This window comes from Ascaphus truei, chromosome 6, assembly GCF_040206685.1.
Source record: "Ascaphus truei isolate aAscTru1 chromosome 6, aAscTru1.hap1, whole genome shotgun sequence".
Classification (NCBI taxonomy): domain Eukaryota; kingdom Metazoa; phylum Chordata; class Amphibia; order Anura; family Ascaphidae; genus Ascaphus; species Ascaphus truei.
In genome coordinates, this window is record NC_134488.1 from 93,484,887 (window position 1) to 93,499,481 (window position 14,595).

Below are 14,595 nucleotides of genomic sequence, written 5' to 3' on the forward strand. Positions count from 1 at the left end.
GGATAGCCCGAGCAACCCCCCATATCACCTTTGAGGGGATAACCCTCACAGTATTCCAGGACTTGTCACCCCTTACTCTGGCCCGACGGAGAGCTGTGGGCCACGTCACCAGGGCTCTCAGAGACAATGAAATAAGGTACCGCTGGGCTTTCCCCTTTGCCTTGGTGGCCACAAAGAACGGAAGACCCCACGTCCTCAAGCAACCTTCGGAAGGGGCAGCCTTCCTGAAAAGGCTTGGGGTGCAGGGAAATATAGCCAACACCCTGGATGGGGCCCAACAAGCTCCTAGCGCGGAATCCCCGTCAAGACGACAGGGTTCCTCTCCCCCAAAGGAGAGGAGTCTAAGTAAAAAAGATGGGAGCGGGAAAAGCCCATAAATCACAGAAGGGGTTACACATAAACACAGAACAGTTTCGTTTCGCTTGTTGCGTTGTTACCAACCAGTTTACTTCCTTCATGACAGCCAAGAGGCTACCCCAGAGAAGACCTATGCAGGAGAGAGGAGACCAACTCCAGTAGGCCCCAAACAGCAGCCGCCAAGATCAGCGGGCTCATTCAGATCGGGAGGATCCAAGATGGCGTTCCCTTACCTCATGGAGCGGGAAGATGGAGAAGAGGCGCGAAATCGACCATGGCGGCGCAACTCTTGGCGGGACGGACTGCTCCGGCGGTGGGACCCGCCCGGGGGGCGGTCCCCGGACCAGCCCTCTCTCCTCAGCAGCCTGCCTCCGAATGAGGAGGACCCGCCCAGACCGGTGACGTCAGAGAGGGGGATCTCGCGAGAGCCCTGGAAGGGAAGGCTGGGAAGTCGCGGTGACGTCACGAGGACGGCGCCGACCAGGATATGCAGAGGAGCTCCTCGGCGGAGGCACGCGAGTTCCGCCGCCGGGGAGAAGCCGACACAAGGACAAGGCGGACATAAGCGAGGGAGGGGGGCAGGAGAGCGATGGCCGCAAGGTCGGGAAGGGGTGTCCCGAGAGAGGAGGAGGGAAAGTTAGAGGAGGGAGTTTGGATGGAGGGAGCTACGGAGGGGCCAAAGCAAATGGATTAAATCCCAGCGCTAACAGGCGGCAAGGGAAAAAGTTACCCCTGATAGAGCCGTGAGGGAAGGAGTAGGAGGGGTGCAAGAGTCGGCACAAAAGGCTGCCAGAATTGAAGGGGTAAATTGTTTTAGAATTTTGGGAATTAGTATAGAGAAAGTAGAGGGTAATAGAGTAGAATATAGAGGCTTACCATGGCCTGCACCAGAACTGGGCGGGGGAAAAATAAATAAATAATAAAAATATTATATTTAATAAAAAAATAAAAAAAAAACTACCTCGACAACAGTTTAGAGTTTGGAAGTTAGGTTTTAGTTCCGCATAACTGCCGGCTGGGGGGGGGGGTGACCATCGCCCTGCCCGCAGGTATGTGCATCCGCTTCAGGAGATGGGACAAGTCCCACCTTCCTGGCAAAGACCCGGCTGTCCGTGGCTGGTCGCAAGAGCCACGGAAGGGGACCAAGGGGGAGAGAGGTCCAGGAAGAACGGATCGCAGCCGGGCATTGAACCCGAGGTCCACTAGGACCAATACGGTTCCTGTTATTTGTGTATGTGATATTTATATGTTTCTTTCCCTCATGTTTCTTCCCCCCCCCACCCCAGCCCCAACAGGCGTTAGACGAATCCTGCTCGGAAAGTGCAAGCACTACGGCTCGCAAACCCATCTGGAGCACAGGGACCGGGGTAAGAATAATTACGCCTATACACTCTATCTGCTCACACAATTGATATACATATGGCGGTAACCTTTCTCTCACAAAACGCCAAAGGGCTTAATAGTCCGCACAAGCGGAGGATCGCCTTCACGGAGTTCAAAAGGAGAGGGGCTGAAGTGGTCTTTCTCCAGGAAACATACTTCAGTTCTAGACACAGCCCTAAATTTATGGACTCACACTTCCGTCAGTTTTTTCTAGCCTCAGGGGCGGAAAAAAAGGGAGGGGTAGCTATATTAATGCATAATAACACCCCATTCCAGGTAGAAAAGATAAAAAGGGACCCCGGGGGAAGGTATATTGTGCTGATCGGGCTCCTCAAACAGACCAGAATCACATTGGCATGCATATATGCGCCGAGTGAAGGACAGGCAGATTTCTTTAACGTTTTCTTTCAAAAGCTGCAGCAGTGGGCCGAGGGTCATATTGTACTGGGAGGGGACTTTAACATGGTTATTAACCCCAAGGTCGATCGCTCGACCTCCCAACAATCTATAAGGAAAGCAAGTAATCCCGCTCTCCTGCGGGGCCTGAGGCAAACTGGCCTCGTTGATATTTGGAGAGAGCAGCACCAAGGGGAACGCAGCTACTCTTTTTATTCCCACCCCCACGACAGTTACAGTAGGATTGACCACTTCTTTGTTTCGGGCAGAATGGTCCCACAAATATCCGACACAATCATACATGATATTACATGGTCGGACCATGCATCGATTGAGCTACGATGCAGTCAAATTGGTTCTGTCAGGCCGGGAGCAAATTGGAAGCTAAACGAATCGATGATTAAAATCCCGGAAATACAAAAAAAAGTAAAAGCCGAGCTATTAGCCTACTTCAGGATAAATAGTGGCAGTGTGGATTCCCATTCTCTGTTATGGGAGGCACATAAAGCCACAATCCGGGGGGTCTTGATCAGTATCGCTGCAAGTAGAAAAAAGAAAAAGGAGGCCAAATTAACGCAGCTCTATAAAAGGTTACATGAGCTCTCTATACTACATAACCGGACAGGTAGAGAGGATACCCTTAAGGAGTTGAAGGATGTCAGGATCGAACTGAACCTCCTCCTTACCTCCAGGGCCGAGAAAGACATGAGTTGGACTCAGAGGAAATTTTATGAGAAGGCAAACAAACCGGACACTATGCTGGCTACCAGACTCCGAAACCGGAAACCAAATTATAATATTCAGTCTATCAATACAAGTGGGGGCCAGTGTTCCTCAAACCCTAAAGTGATAGTGGGGGAGTTCGCGAAATTTTACGCACAGCTATACAATGGGGAGAAGGTGGTTCACAATACGAGGACAAGTAGTGAACTACGGAAATTCCTGGCAGACGCGGCCTTGCCACAATTGACCGGATTAGAGCGAGAGGCACTACAGAGCGACTTTACGAGGGAGGAATTAGAGGCGGTAGTAAAAAACCTAAAAGCATCAAAAGCCCCGGGCCCGGATGGGTTCTCCAATCTGTACTATAAAAAATTTATTGGAGTTCTGGCTCCTCATATGCTCCAGTTATTCAATGGAGTGCTAGCAGGGGAGCCCTTCCCGGGACAGATGCTCCAGGCGTCAATTTCAGTAATTCATAAAGAGGACAAAGATCCCACTAGCTGCCAGAGTTACAGGCCAATCTCATTAATAAATACAGATGTTAAAATCTACTCTAAATTACTGGCCAATAGATTAAATATAATCCTGCCGAGGCTTATCCACCCGGATCAAGTTGGCTTTATTAGAAATAGACAAGCGGCCGACAACACTAGAAGGATTGTTGATATTATCGACTTTATAGGAGCCAAGGAGATCCGAAGTGTGGCCCTAAGCCTAGACGCGGAAAAGGCCTTTGACAGGATTGATTGGCCATACCTGGAGTCCACGCTTGGAGCATTTGGGTTTGGGGGTATATTCCAACAGGCAGTTAAGGCGTTATACACGGCACCAACAGCTAGGGTGGTCCACCAAGGATACCCATCAGATCCTTTTCCAATTAAAAGCGGTACGAGGCAGGGGTGTCCGCTTTCGCCCCTGCTCTTCGCCCTATGCATCGAGCCGCTCGCAGCACAAATTCGGAACAACGCTGATATCTCCGGGGTACAAATCCACTCACAGGAGCACAAAGTGGCTTTGTACGCAGATGACATCATTCTAACCCTTACTAAGCCGCTCGTCTCGCTACCCAATCTATTCGAGCTTCTAGAGCGATTTGCCCAGATCTCAGGCTTTAAAATAAATCAATCCAAATCGGAGGCCCTAAGCCTCAACATGCCAAGAGAGATGGAGAAGCTGATAGAATTCAATTTTGGGTTCAGATGGTGCCCTTCCGCCATGAAGTACCTAGGAGTGCAGATCACAAAACAGACAAGCTCCTTATATTCGGCTAACTATCCCAAACTGCTGAGGACTCTAAAAAGAGAGCTGCAGGATTGGAGGGCATATGGTATTTCCTGGTTAGGAAGGATCTATAGCGTCAAGATGAACGTCCTTCCCCGGATTCTATACCTGTTCCAAACTCTCCCAATTCCCGTGGTAAGAGCTGATATTGCAGGGCTCCAAAAATCAATATCCCAATTCATTTGGAATGGTAGAAAACCACGGATTAGAGTAAAGACGATGCAGAAAGCCAAGGAAGCTGGTGGCCTAGCGGTGCCGAGTGTTATATCCTACTACAAAGCGGCACAATTGTGCCAAATTACGCAATGGCACGGGGACCCTGAGCTACGGCGGTGGGTGGCACTGGAGAGGGAGGTGTGCGCCCCGCTGGAGCTCATGGACCTGATCTGGTACCCGAGGAAACGGGTGAGGGATGTTCTCATTCCATTGACCTCTGTACTCAACTCACTCTCGGTCTGGGAGGCTTCCAAAGATAACAGCTCATTGACCTCCAAACATACTCTGATGGCACCTTTATATGGCAACCCGGACTTTGCTCCTGGTCTGACAGATAAGAGCTTCCCGCTCTGGCGTAAATCGGGGGTTAGACGGTTGAAGGACCTGGAGGTTAAAGGTAAGATCAAATCCTTCGAATCATTAGAGTCGGAAACAGGCATTCCCAACACAGATTTTATGAAATACCTCCAGGTCAGGGCATATTATAAAGCACACACGGGGAGGCCACCGCTGACGAATTTTGAGAAGCTCTGTGTGCGAGGGACAGGCACGCGGGGACTGATCTCTGCCCTGTACAGAGAGGTGGTGAATACGAACTCAGACAGGACAGGTAAACCCCGTTTCATGACGCAATGGGAAGAGGATCTTCAGGGCCAATTAGAGGACGAGGACTGGGCCGCGGTATTTAAGGCCGCGGCCACTAGCTCCATCTGCACAACATTGAAGGAGAACTCGTATAAAGTATTACTACGGTGGTATCTCACCCCAGTCAGATTAGCTAAATTCAACCGGGGGTCTTCCCCGCTCTGCCCTAGGCAGTGCGGGGAACAAGGGGATCTGGTACACATGCTGTGGTCTTGCCCGAAAATAGTGCCGATATGGACCCAGATCCGAGATTGGCTGCAGAGGATCTTTTTGGGGCTCAAAATTCAGCTGGACCCGTGGCTGTTTTTGTTAGGTAAACCTACGAATGAGGTATCTCGATCGGGTAACAGGTTGATAGCACACTTTGCCACCGCTATGCGGTGCGAGACCGCAGCACTGTGGAATCAGAATGCGATTCCTTCTATAGACAAAATCAGGAACAGAATTTGGTTCATATGCCGAATGGAAAAGTTAACGATTCGGCCGATAAATTCGAAAAAGTCTGGTCATTGTGGTTGGCACAGACCGATATTCAGGGGATGAATGAGGCCACATTATGGCTTTGATAGATGGAAGTGGGTTCTCCTTGGATGATGGACGGGGGGCTACACGGGACGTTCGGACGGCAGGGTTCCCCCAGGGCAGTAGTAATACCCCAACGGAAACGAAGTAGAACAACGGAAGCGGATCTGGCGCAGGGCTCTCGGTGAGATCAAGAGTAGGGTGCTAACAGTGCCGGCGCAGGACGTCGGTTCATCAAGTAGTAAGAGACTCGTCTACGCCTTTCCCTCCCTACCCCCCCCCCTCCCCCCCCATACTTCCCCGTAATTGTTGTCTGTCTGTTAAGGTCTTGTCCTGTAGGTTTCCCCCACATACGTCCGTCATATGTAGTATGTCCTTGCAAGTGAAGTGTATACGTGGAATAATTATCAACGTAATGTATCCCATTGATTGTATGCACTAAAAACCAATAAAAACAAAGTTGAAAAAAAAAATGGCAATTGGGACACCCAGGTGAGAGTATCCCAAGTCCTCAAAGTCCTGGTAAGAGTTCTGGCTCTGACAATTGATGGGACTGTGACCATGAACGTTGTCAAGGCTCATGGAAGAGTTGAGCTGAACTTGCCTCCAGGATCATGAAGTCCTATCTGTTGGATAATTCCAACCGTGTGTTCACAGCACACTTTAGGATTGATAAGGCTACCACCTGTTCTGGTAAGGTTTCCCTTGTTGGTTGTAAAATTCAACTTCCAGAACGAACTCTCTTTAGAGAAGTCCCTTTTTCCGCAGAGATGGCTGGTCTTGTCTGCAGGCATCTCCTTCTGGATGTGACTGGGGACAATCTTATTTGCCTCTGTTATTGTACTAACAGTGTAGTCTTCAGGTGTAAGGATTCTGCACGATCCGTGCTGGGTTTTGCTGCGATTTGGGTTTTCCAAGTCACCTGCCCTTTCTGCTCATTGCGGCCATTTTGGGTACTGGCAGCCTGCTATATAAGGCTGCAGTTCCTAGTAGGAGTCGCCTAGCTAGGTTCTACATTTGCAGTTCCTGTTTGTCTACGCTGTCACGCCTTACCCTTTCGTCTGTTTGGATTCCCCAGTTCCTGACCCCGGATCGTGACCCCGACCTTGTTGCTTTCTGCTTGCCCTGGCCATTTGCCTGTTTACTGGACTTTGCACAACTGCCACCAGCCCTGACCTCTGCCAGTTTACTGGACTTTGCACCACTGCCGCCAGCCCTGACCTCTGCCTGCTTACCGACTATGGATACTCTTACAGGACTCTGTCACTGGGCTCTGGTTGGTTTATTTGCATCCCTACCTCAGCCCTGCGGGTCTGCTTCCTGATTTGAGATGAGCCCCGTCACATTTTGCTCTGCCCCCCATGGATCCCGCTGAGGTAGCGCAAGCCATATCTCTCCAAGGTGACCTACTCGGAGATCATTAGACACGTCTTGCCCAGCAAAAAATGACTTCAGGACATTAGCATCCGGCTCGATACACTCCAGTGGGGTTCTAACCCTGCACCACCATTGCTGGCAGCATCTCCCCTATGCCCAGGGAACCATGAATCCCAACGCCTCTACATTATGGAGGGGACCATATTACTTGTAGAGGATTTTTGAATCAATGTTCTATTCAGTTCGAACTCCAGCCCTCCATGTTCTGCACCTATCAATCCAGGGTAGCCTACGTCATTTCCCTACTGTCAGATGAGGCTTTGGCCTGGGCCTCTACTCTCTGGGAAAAGGATTCCCCACTGGTTAACGAGGTCCCTGTCTTTTTCCAAGCATTTTAAAAAGTGTTTGACGCTCCTGGTCGCAGGTCTTCTGCTTCGCTCCTTCGAATCCGGCAAGGAACCCTTACTGTGGGCCAGTATGCCATTGAATTCCAAAACATAAGAATACAATTAAATAAACACCTATCCAACCAATTCAAGAAATACAACTACTAGCCAACAAATCAATTAAATAAATAAAATCACTAACCAACAAAACAAATCAAGAAATAAAACCGCTAACCAAGCCACAAATGTACTAAAAACAAGCCATCCAAATTCAAAACAATTTAATCAAAACAATAAACAGAAATTGAAAAATTACAATCAATTCAAAACAAGCATTTGCCAAAAAATGCATTGCCTGTCACTGTATTAATCTGTGCCCTAAAGGGCCACAGATTAATAACAAACATAAAAAGAAATAAATACAATAAAAAAACCTGAGAAAAGACATGCATTAAATATTTTACTTACCTTTATAAGTCTGTACCTTCCGAATCCCGGCGTTTCAGGACGTTCTCGACCCGTGACGTCATCACCCGCAATCCATCTCCATCCTCCTTGAAGAACAGCATCAGGTACAAAAATCTCCTCTATTTAATCTTCTTTTGTCATTATTTTCTTCTATTCTTTTTTTGGCAAAAAAAAACCTACCACCCCAGATGGGACTCGAACCCACAATCCCTGGCTTAGGAGGCCAGTGCCTTATCCATTAGGCCACTGGGGCATTAGTGCTTAGGTGAGGTTTTAAACATCAAACATATGTGTGCGAATAAAATCTTCTCAGACAATTCATTATGATGAGATACAGTTTACATTAGAACTCTCCCTATTCACAGAGATCTGTGACGGAATTTTCTCTGCGGAATATTGAAGAATTGCTGAAAGTGTATAGTGATACTCAGCAATCAGTATTTTTTTTAAACTTTTTTTCATATACTGACAAATAAAAAAATAGACGGGCATGGCAAATGGGAATTTCCACGAGTGGGACACAGTTGGGACGTTCAGAGGTGCTTTAAAGATGTAAGTCTGCAAAGTCAGGAAATCCATCGTTAAAGATTTTATTTATTATTGTTTTCATTCTATTCTGAAGCAAAATGTATTTTTCTGCTCTGTTAAAAATCTAATTTAGGAGGCAAAAATTATTTGAACAAAATAATTGCCGAAACCCGGGATCGAACCAGGGACCTTTAGATCTTCAGTCTAACGCTCTCCCAACTGAGCTATTTCGGCTTCTGATCAAGGTTCTTTTATTGTGGATACACCAAGTCAAAGTTTTGATATACGACTAGAAATATATCAAACTCATAGAAAATAGAGAAGTACTGTCACAAGACGTTCATATGTAAACATTTTAATTCATGGGACGATTGAATGTTTTTTTGCAAGATGATTACATTTATTAAAGAAAGTGAAGAATGGTTTTGTCTACTATGTGATAAGCAAATATAGTACTGTACTCTCCTAAAGCTATACATTTCTGTTCTTCTAGCTGCACAAATCGAGTCTTTTTTATTTTTATATAACAATCGTATATAAACTTTAGCTTGTAAAATTCTTTTTTTATAATAAATAATATCTCAAAGGTGGTTTAACAACACAAGTCCAGGAATGCAAAAATGTTATACAAGGACAGAAAACGGTGAGATTTGCTGCTTGTAGAAGAAAAAATTGTAGAAAGGAAGAAGTCAGCAACGCATTGCATTTAATACTCCAAAAATCCACATTTTTTTATTTCACTGGACGTGATACATTTTAGTAGCAATACATGGCATCCGATCAGATATCTGCAGAAATAGCTATCAGTTGGCATTTTCAAACTTGATAATGCCACTACAATTCTGTGGGCTTGTTTATCTTGCACTAAACGTGTACTTCATTCACATCTTCTCTAAAGCTCATTCTGCTAATAATTCATTCACATCTTCTCTAAAGCTCATTCTGCTAATAACTACCATGCATTTCTAATTGTTCGTTATAAAAACATAATTAAAATATATTGTTTCAATTAATGGGTATGCTATTCCATTAAAAATACATGAAAAATAATGTTGAAAAATGATCATTTATACCAAAAATTTGGCAGCGGTGGGATTCGAACCCACGCCTCCAGAGAGACTGGAGCCTAAATCCAGCGCCTTAGACCGCTCGGCCACGCTACCTGTAAAGGCATTGTTTATTTTGAAGATTTGTAAATGTATTCACATGTGAACTTTTATTGAGACACATGACACGTGAGGGCCAACACTTTGATACTAATACTCACAGGGTATTACTGCTGTGAAGTGCTATGTGCATTAATGGCGCTATGTAAATAAAGATATACATACAATCACAATTGCGTATGTAACCCTTCTATGGTACCCCACCCGACATGAGATTGGGGGGTACACTCCTTCTGGTCACTCTGAGTGGTCTGGGTGCTGTGACCTGATGGTAAACAGGAGGGCTGAGGGCTCCGCGGTGTTGTGGGGAGAACCAGGACAGGGACAGGAGGTGGTGTGGGACAGGTTACCTTGCTCTCTCTGGGTGGTGCAGTGCCTCCAGCCAGCAGGGATCCCCTGGGGTCTCCAGAGGAGAGACCCCCACTGACACTCCATTCTCCTCACACCAGGAACAGTGATACACACACACAGCAGCTTCTTTCTGTGGTTCTTTATTCAGAGCAGCATACACAGCATACAGCAGAACATCATAGGCCTGATCTGGCTCTCTGCATTTCTGCTCATGGCAGCTTAACTTCCCCTCCCTCCTCACCCAGGTGGGGCAGGAGGGAGAGAACTCTTCTTGGCTTGCTATCTCTCTGAAGACTCCTGATCACTAACTGAATTTGGGAATATGTCTCAATTTGAATATCCTCAGGGAGTGTTTCTAGCTTTGAATCATTACAACTCAAAGCTGGATACCGATTGGCTCACACACACACACACATTAGGGGGTGTTCCAACCCATATCCACCCTTTGGATTAACACATTCAAATGTTGCTTAGGCCCGCCTCTGAATATTGCTACAATACTTCAGAGGTGAAACTCACAAACAGGCCAACTGAAGGAATTAACCTTTCCACTGCCTGTTCTAACAGGACTGACAGAGGAAAGGCCCAGAATTAGCAATAGCTGCCGAAGGCCAGGCTATATACTCCCTCTGGTAAAACTCCAACCGTCCCGGCTTGGACTGCAGCAGGTATAACCCTTACCTTGCTGAGCAACACCTGTAAATTACATGAGCTGAAATGCAATAACTCCTATGCACTCCAGCTTGACAGAACCGACATACTCACTACTGCATGGACACAGATACATGGCAATTCAGTGACTAACTAAACAGAACCATTTCTACTACAGCAGTAATAGAACACATTAATAGTAATGAGCAGGCTTCCTGATCATTCTCCCAGTATCATTAGGTAGATATGGGAACTCATAGCCCATCTTTTTGAACCTATGAACTATTACTCGGGCTGCTCTACTAAATTTCACCAAGCTTCTGTCAGTAGCAGTACCCGGCAGCACCCAGAATATAGGACCTACCCATACAGGGGTCCCTTCTGCCTCCTCTGACAGGAGACAAAACATTTTCAGATTGCATTGAACTTATCCCCTCATCATCACAATCCCCCCAATGCACAGACCCTTCCAATTGCATAACAGACATAAAATCATATTGTCCATAGGGAGCCACGGGGCTTCCAGGTGAAGAGGGCCTGGGGGTCAAGGGTCGCACCTTGGGACTGGTGTTGGATGGGGAATGCGGGGCAGATGACTCAGGGACTGGGGCCTCCGGTGACAAGGGGCCAGCACCAAAGTCTCTAGGGGCACGTTCAGGGCACTCTCCCCGGGAGGAGCAATGGCACAGTCCTGGGTCAAGTTCAATTTGCCCCTCCCTATGCTCTTACATCAGCGGGCTTCAGCCAGCGCCTGGGCCTGAAGGGCCTCCCGGGACTTCTTCCACTCCCTGCATGTCAGGAGGAAAGGATCAACCGGAAGGGTATTACTCACCGGAGTGGCCTGGATCTCTCTGGAGCTCACCCGGCCGGGCGACTCAGCTGCCATGTTAGCTCCCAGTGGTGGAGTAGCAATGGTAGTCGATGCAGTCATCAGGGGTGGTGCCGGCCGGCACTTCTCCTGCTGACGCCGCAGATACAGCTCCGCAGCTTTCTGGGCTTGATCCCAGGGGGGTCTGTAGACAGGATATGCAGCTCACCGCCATGAGTAGCAGGGCAGATCCCAGCCGCATCGGGTACGTGGGAGGCATCGGCCGATACCTCTGTGGTGTAGCACCCACGCTGGCAGTGTGGATCAGATGGAAGGCACCAGCAACAGTTACTGGAACTGACAGCTCCACAGCATACTCGGGTACGGTGGAGGTAATGGTAGAGACCTCAATGATGTCATCAGCCTCTGTGCTGCTGACAGGCTTCTCAGCACACAGGCCCAGTCTCTCATAGTGGAGCAAGCAAGGCAGCCTGGCAGACACAGCCACCAGTGTTTGAAGTGGAAGTGCATCTGGCCCTTCACTTCCTGTTGCTCCGTGGAACACACTTAGCTCCTCCCCCTGGTAGATAGGATAGTCCAATCCAGAACAAGCAAAGGGGGAGGGGTTTGAACAGTTCCCACACTTTCTTGCAAGCTGAAGAGCAGCACAAGCTTGCAAAATGCAGAAATCCTTGCAGAACAGCACATGGCTTCCCTGGTAAGGCGGGAAACGCCATTTTGAGCACAAAGAGAGTCCATGCGGCCCCCAGAGGAGCTGGAGCCGCCATTTTGAGAGCACAAAATACATGACATCCCTGTAGGAGCAGGAAACGCCAGATTGAACATAGTCCAGCACAGTGGAGTCTCCGTTTGCATTCAGGAGCCACAAATACATTTCTGTCCCTGTAATCTTTGAGTATCACGCACCCTGGGGTAGCATCAGGGAACACCTCGCACAGGGACGGCAGTAACTCTTACTGCTGGGTGCACAGGGACCTACAGACATTCTCCATGTAGTCCCTGCCCCCTTACCTCTCTCTTCGTCGTGGGATGCAGAAGGGTGGCCACACTTCCCTGGGGACGCCTCAGGTCAGTCGCCCCAACTGCAGTGCCATTAAGGGACCGCCAGCTCCCTGGTGAAGCCTCAGGGACCTGCCTCCCTTTTCTTCTTAGATGGGGTGCACAAAGGTCCCTATGCAATCATAGAGCAGCCTCTGTCCCCTTGAAGTGCATGTAAAGACGTACGCTCCCTGGTGCATAGCCACCAGGAATAGTCCCACAGCAAGGTCTTCTTCATTAGGGTAACCCCCTCCCTGGGGGAGCTTCAAGGAGGGGTTCCCTCACGGCAGAGTCTATGGCTGCTGTTCTGTGCTGCATACAAAGTCTTTGAAACTGCTGCATGGTCCTCTGTCGTTGAAAACCTGTCCCGTTGAAAAACCTGTCCTGTCCTGGGGAGCAGTCCTCATATATCTCAGCAGTGCCTCCAATTGTAACCCTTCTATGGTACCCCACCCGACATGAGATTGGGGGGTACACTCCTTCTGGTCACTCTGAGTGGTCTGGGTGCTGTGACCTGATGGTAAACAGGAGGGCTGAGGGCTCCGCGGTGTTGTGGGGAGAACCAGGACAGGGACAGGAGGTGGTGTGGGACAGGTTACCTTGCTCTCTCTGGGTGGTGCAGTGCCTCCAGCCAGCAGGGATCCCCTGGGGTCTCCAGAGGAGAAACCCCCACTGACACTCCATTCTCCTCACACCAGGAACAGTGATACACACACACAGCAGCTTCTTTCTGTGGTTCTTTATTCAGAGCAGCATACACAGCATACAGCAGAACATCATAGGCTGATCTGGCTCTCTGCATTTCTGCTCATGGCAGCTTAACTTCCCCTCCCTCCTCACCCAGGTGGGGCAGGAGGGAGAGAACTCTTCTTGGCTTGCTATCTCTCTGAAGACTCCTGATCACTAACTGAATTTGGGAATATGTCTCAATTTGAATATCCTCAGGGAGTGTTTCTAGCTTTGAATCATTACAACTCAAAGCTGGATACCGATTGGCTCACACACACACACATTAGGGGGTGTTCCAACCCATATCCACCCTTTGGATTAACACATTCAAATGTTGCTTAGGCCCGCCTCTGAATATTGCTACAATACTTCAGAGGTGAAACTCACAAACAGGCCAACTGAAGGAATTAACCTTTCCACTGCCTGTTCTAACAGGACTGACAGAGGAAAGGCCCAGAATTAGCAATAGCTGCCGAAGGCCAGGCTATACGTATACAATACTTTATGTATGTGAATTCCCCCCTTCTGTACTGATCCAAATTTGTAAAGCAAGAATTCTACACTATGTCATGTAGCCGAAATAGCTCAGTTGGGAGAGCGTTAGACTGAAGATCTAAAGGTCCCTGGTTCGATCCCGGGTTTCGGCAGTTGTTTTGTCATTAGTTTACACATTTGTATTTTTTGTATCTTGAATTTAATTGTATTTTAACAATACAGAAAAATAAATGTTGGAAGTATAATAGCATTCACACAGTTAGAAAAAAAAACTTCAAAGCAATATTTCCAATATGCTGGGTACGAACTACAATTCCTAACTCATCAGCAAAGATTAGTTGTGAATGGTAGCGTGGCCGAGCGGTCTAAGGCGCTGGATTTAGGCTCCAGTCTCTCTGGAGGCGTGGGTTCGAATCCCACCGCTGCCATAATTTTATTATTTATCATTATTTTTTATAACATCTTTTGTTTGTTCTTTTTTTTTTTAACTTAAAATGTTATTGAAAACATAATTTTACATACATGGACATACAATTACACATAACATGTAAATCCCAGATTTACAGCAAGAAGAGAAAAAACAAAAGAAGGGGGGTACGCACCGTGGGGAGTGAGGGGGGGAGGGGGAGAGAGGGGAGGCTCTCTCGGTTGTAAGGTGTCTTCTCATTTGCTAGCATTTTCCCAATTGGTTGTTCATGTGTAGGCTATGTCTTGGTGAGCATACCATCTAGAACAGAGTGTAGGGTTTGATCAGGTAAGCAAAGTTAACCCATCAGGTGCATCAGAAACAGCACACCAGCCGCTGCGTATGTATAATTGCTATCATGAGGTAAGTGACGGCACAGTATCAAAAATGTGTCTTTGTACTCTTTCTCAGCAACTGGCCAAGCTTTGGGCACCAATCATGTTGCATCAAGTATAACTCACAGTTCTGTAGACTGTTGTCATATTCTCTAGCCTGCTGTACCCATGCTTGGCCACCGGGACTGCTGCCACTCTCAATGTCTTGTTCTAGCCTGCAGTACCTATACTTGTCCACCGGGATTGCTGCTGC

General features: G+C 47.7%; 5 non-coding genes across 5 annotated transcripts; 2 read left to right on the forward strand and 3 right to left on the reverse strand.

Moving 5' to 3' along the window:
- Positions 1–7,934: 7,934 nt before the first annotated feature.
- TRNAR-CCU (transfer RNA arginine (anticodon CCU)) lies at positions 7,935–8,007 on the reverse strand. The gene has a single exon. It is a non-coding gene; the product is annotated as a tRNA-Arg (tRNA).
- A 436-nt stretch (positions 8,008–8,443) lies between these two features.
- TRNAF-GAA (transfer RNA phenylalanine (anticodon GAA)) lies at positions 8,444–8,516 on the reverse strand. Its single transcript has one exon. It is a non-coding gene; the product is annotated as a tRNA-Phe (tRNA).
- An 847-nt stretch (positions 8,517–9,363) lies between these two features.
- Positions 9,364–9,445, reverse strand: TRNAL-UAG (transfer RNA leucine (anticodon UAG)). The gene has a single exon. It is a non-coding gene; the product is annotated as a tRNA-Leu (tRNA).
- A 4,175-nt stretch (positions 9,446–13,620) lies between these two features.
- TRNAF-GAA (transfer RNA phenylalanine (anticodon GAA)) lies at positions 13,621–13,693 on the forward strand. The gene has a single exon. It is a non-coding gene; the product is annotated as a tRNA-Phe (tRNA).
- Positions 13,694–13,887: 194 nt separating this feature from the next.
- TRNAL-UAG (transfer RNA leucine (anticodon UAG)) lies at positions 13,888–13,969 on the forward strand. The gene has a single exon. It is a non-coding gene; the product is annotated as a tRNA-Leu (tRNA).
- Positions 13,970–14,595: the final 626 nt, after the last annotated feature.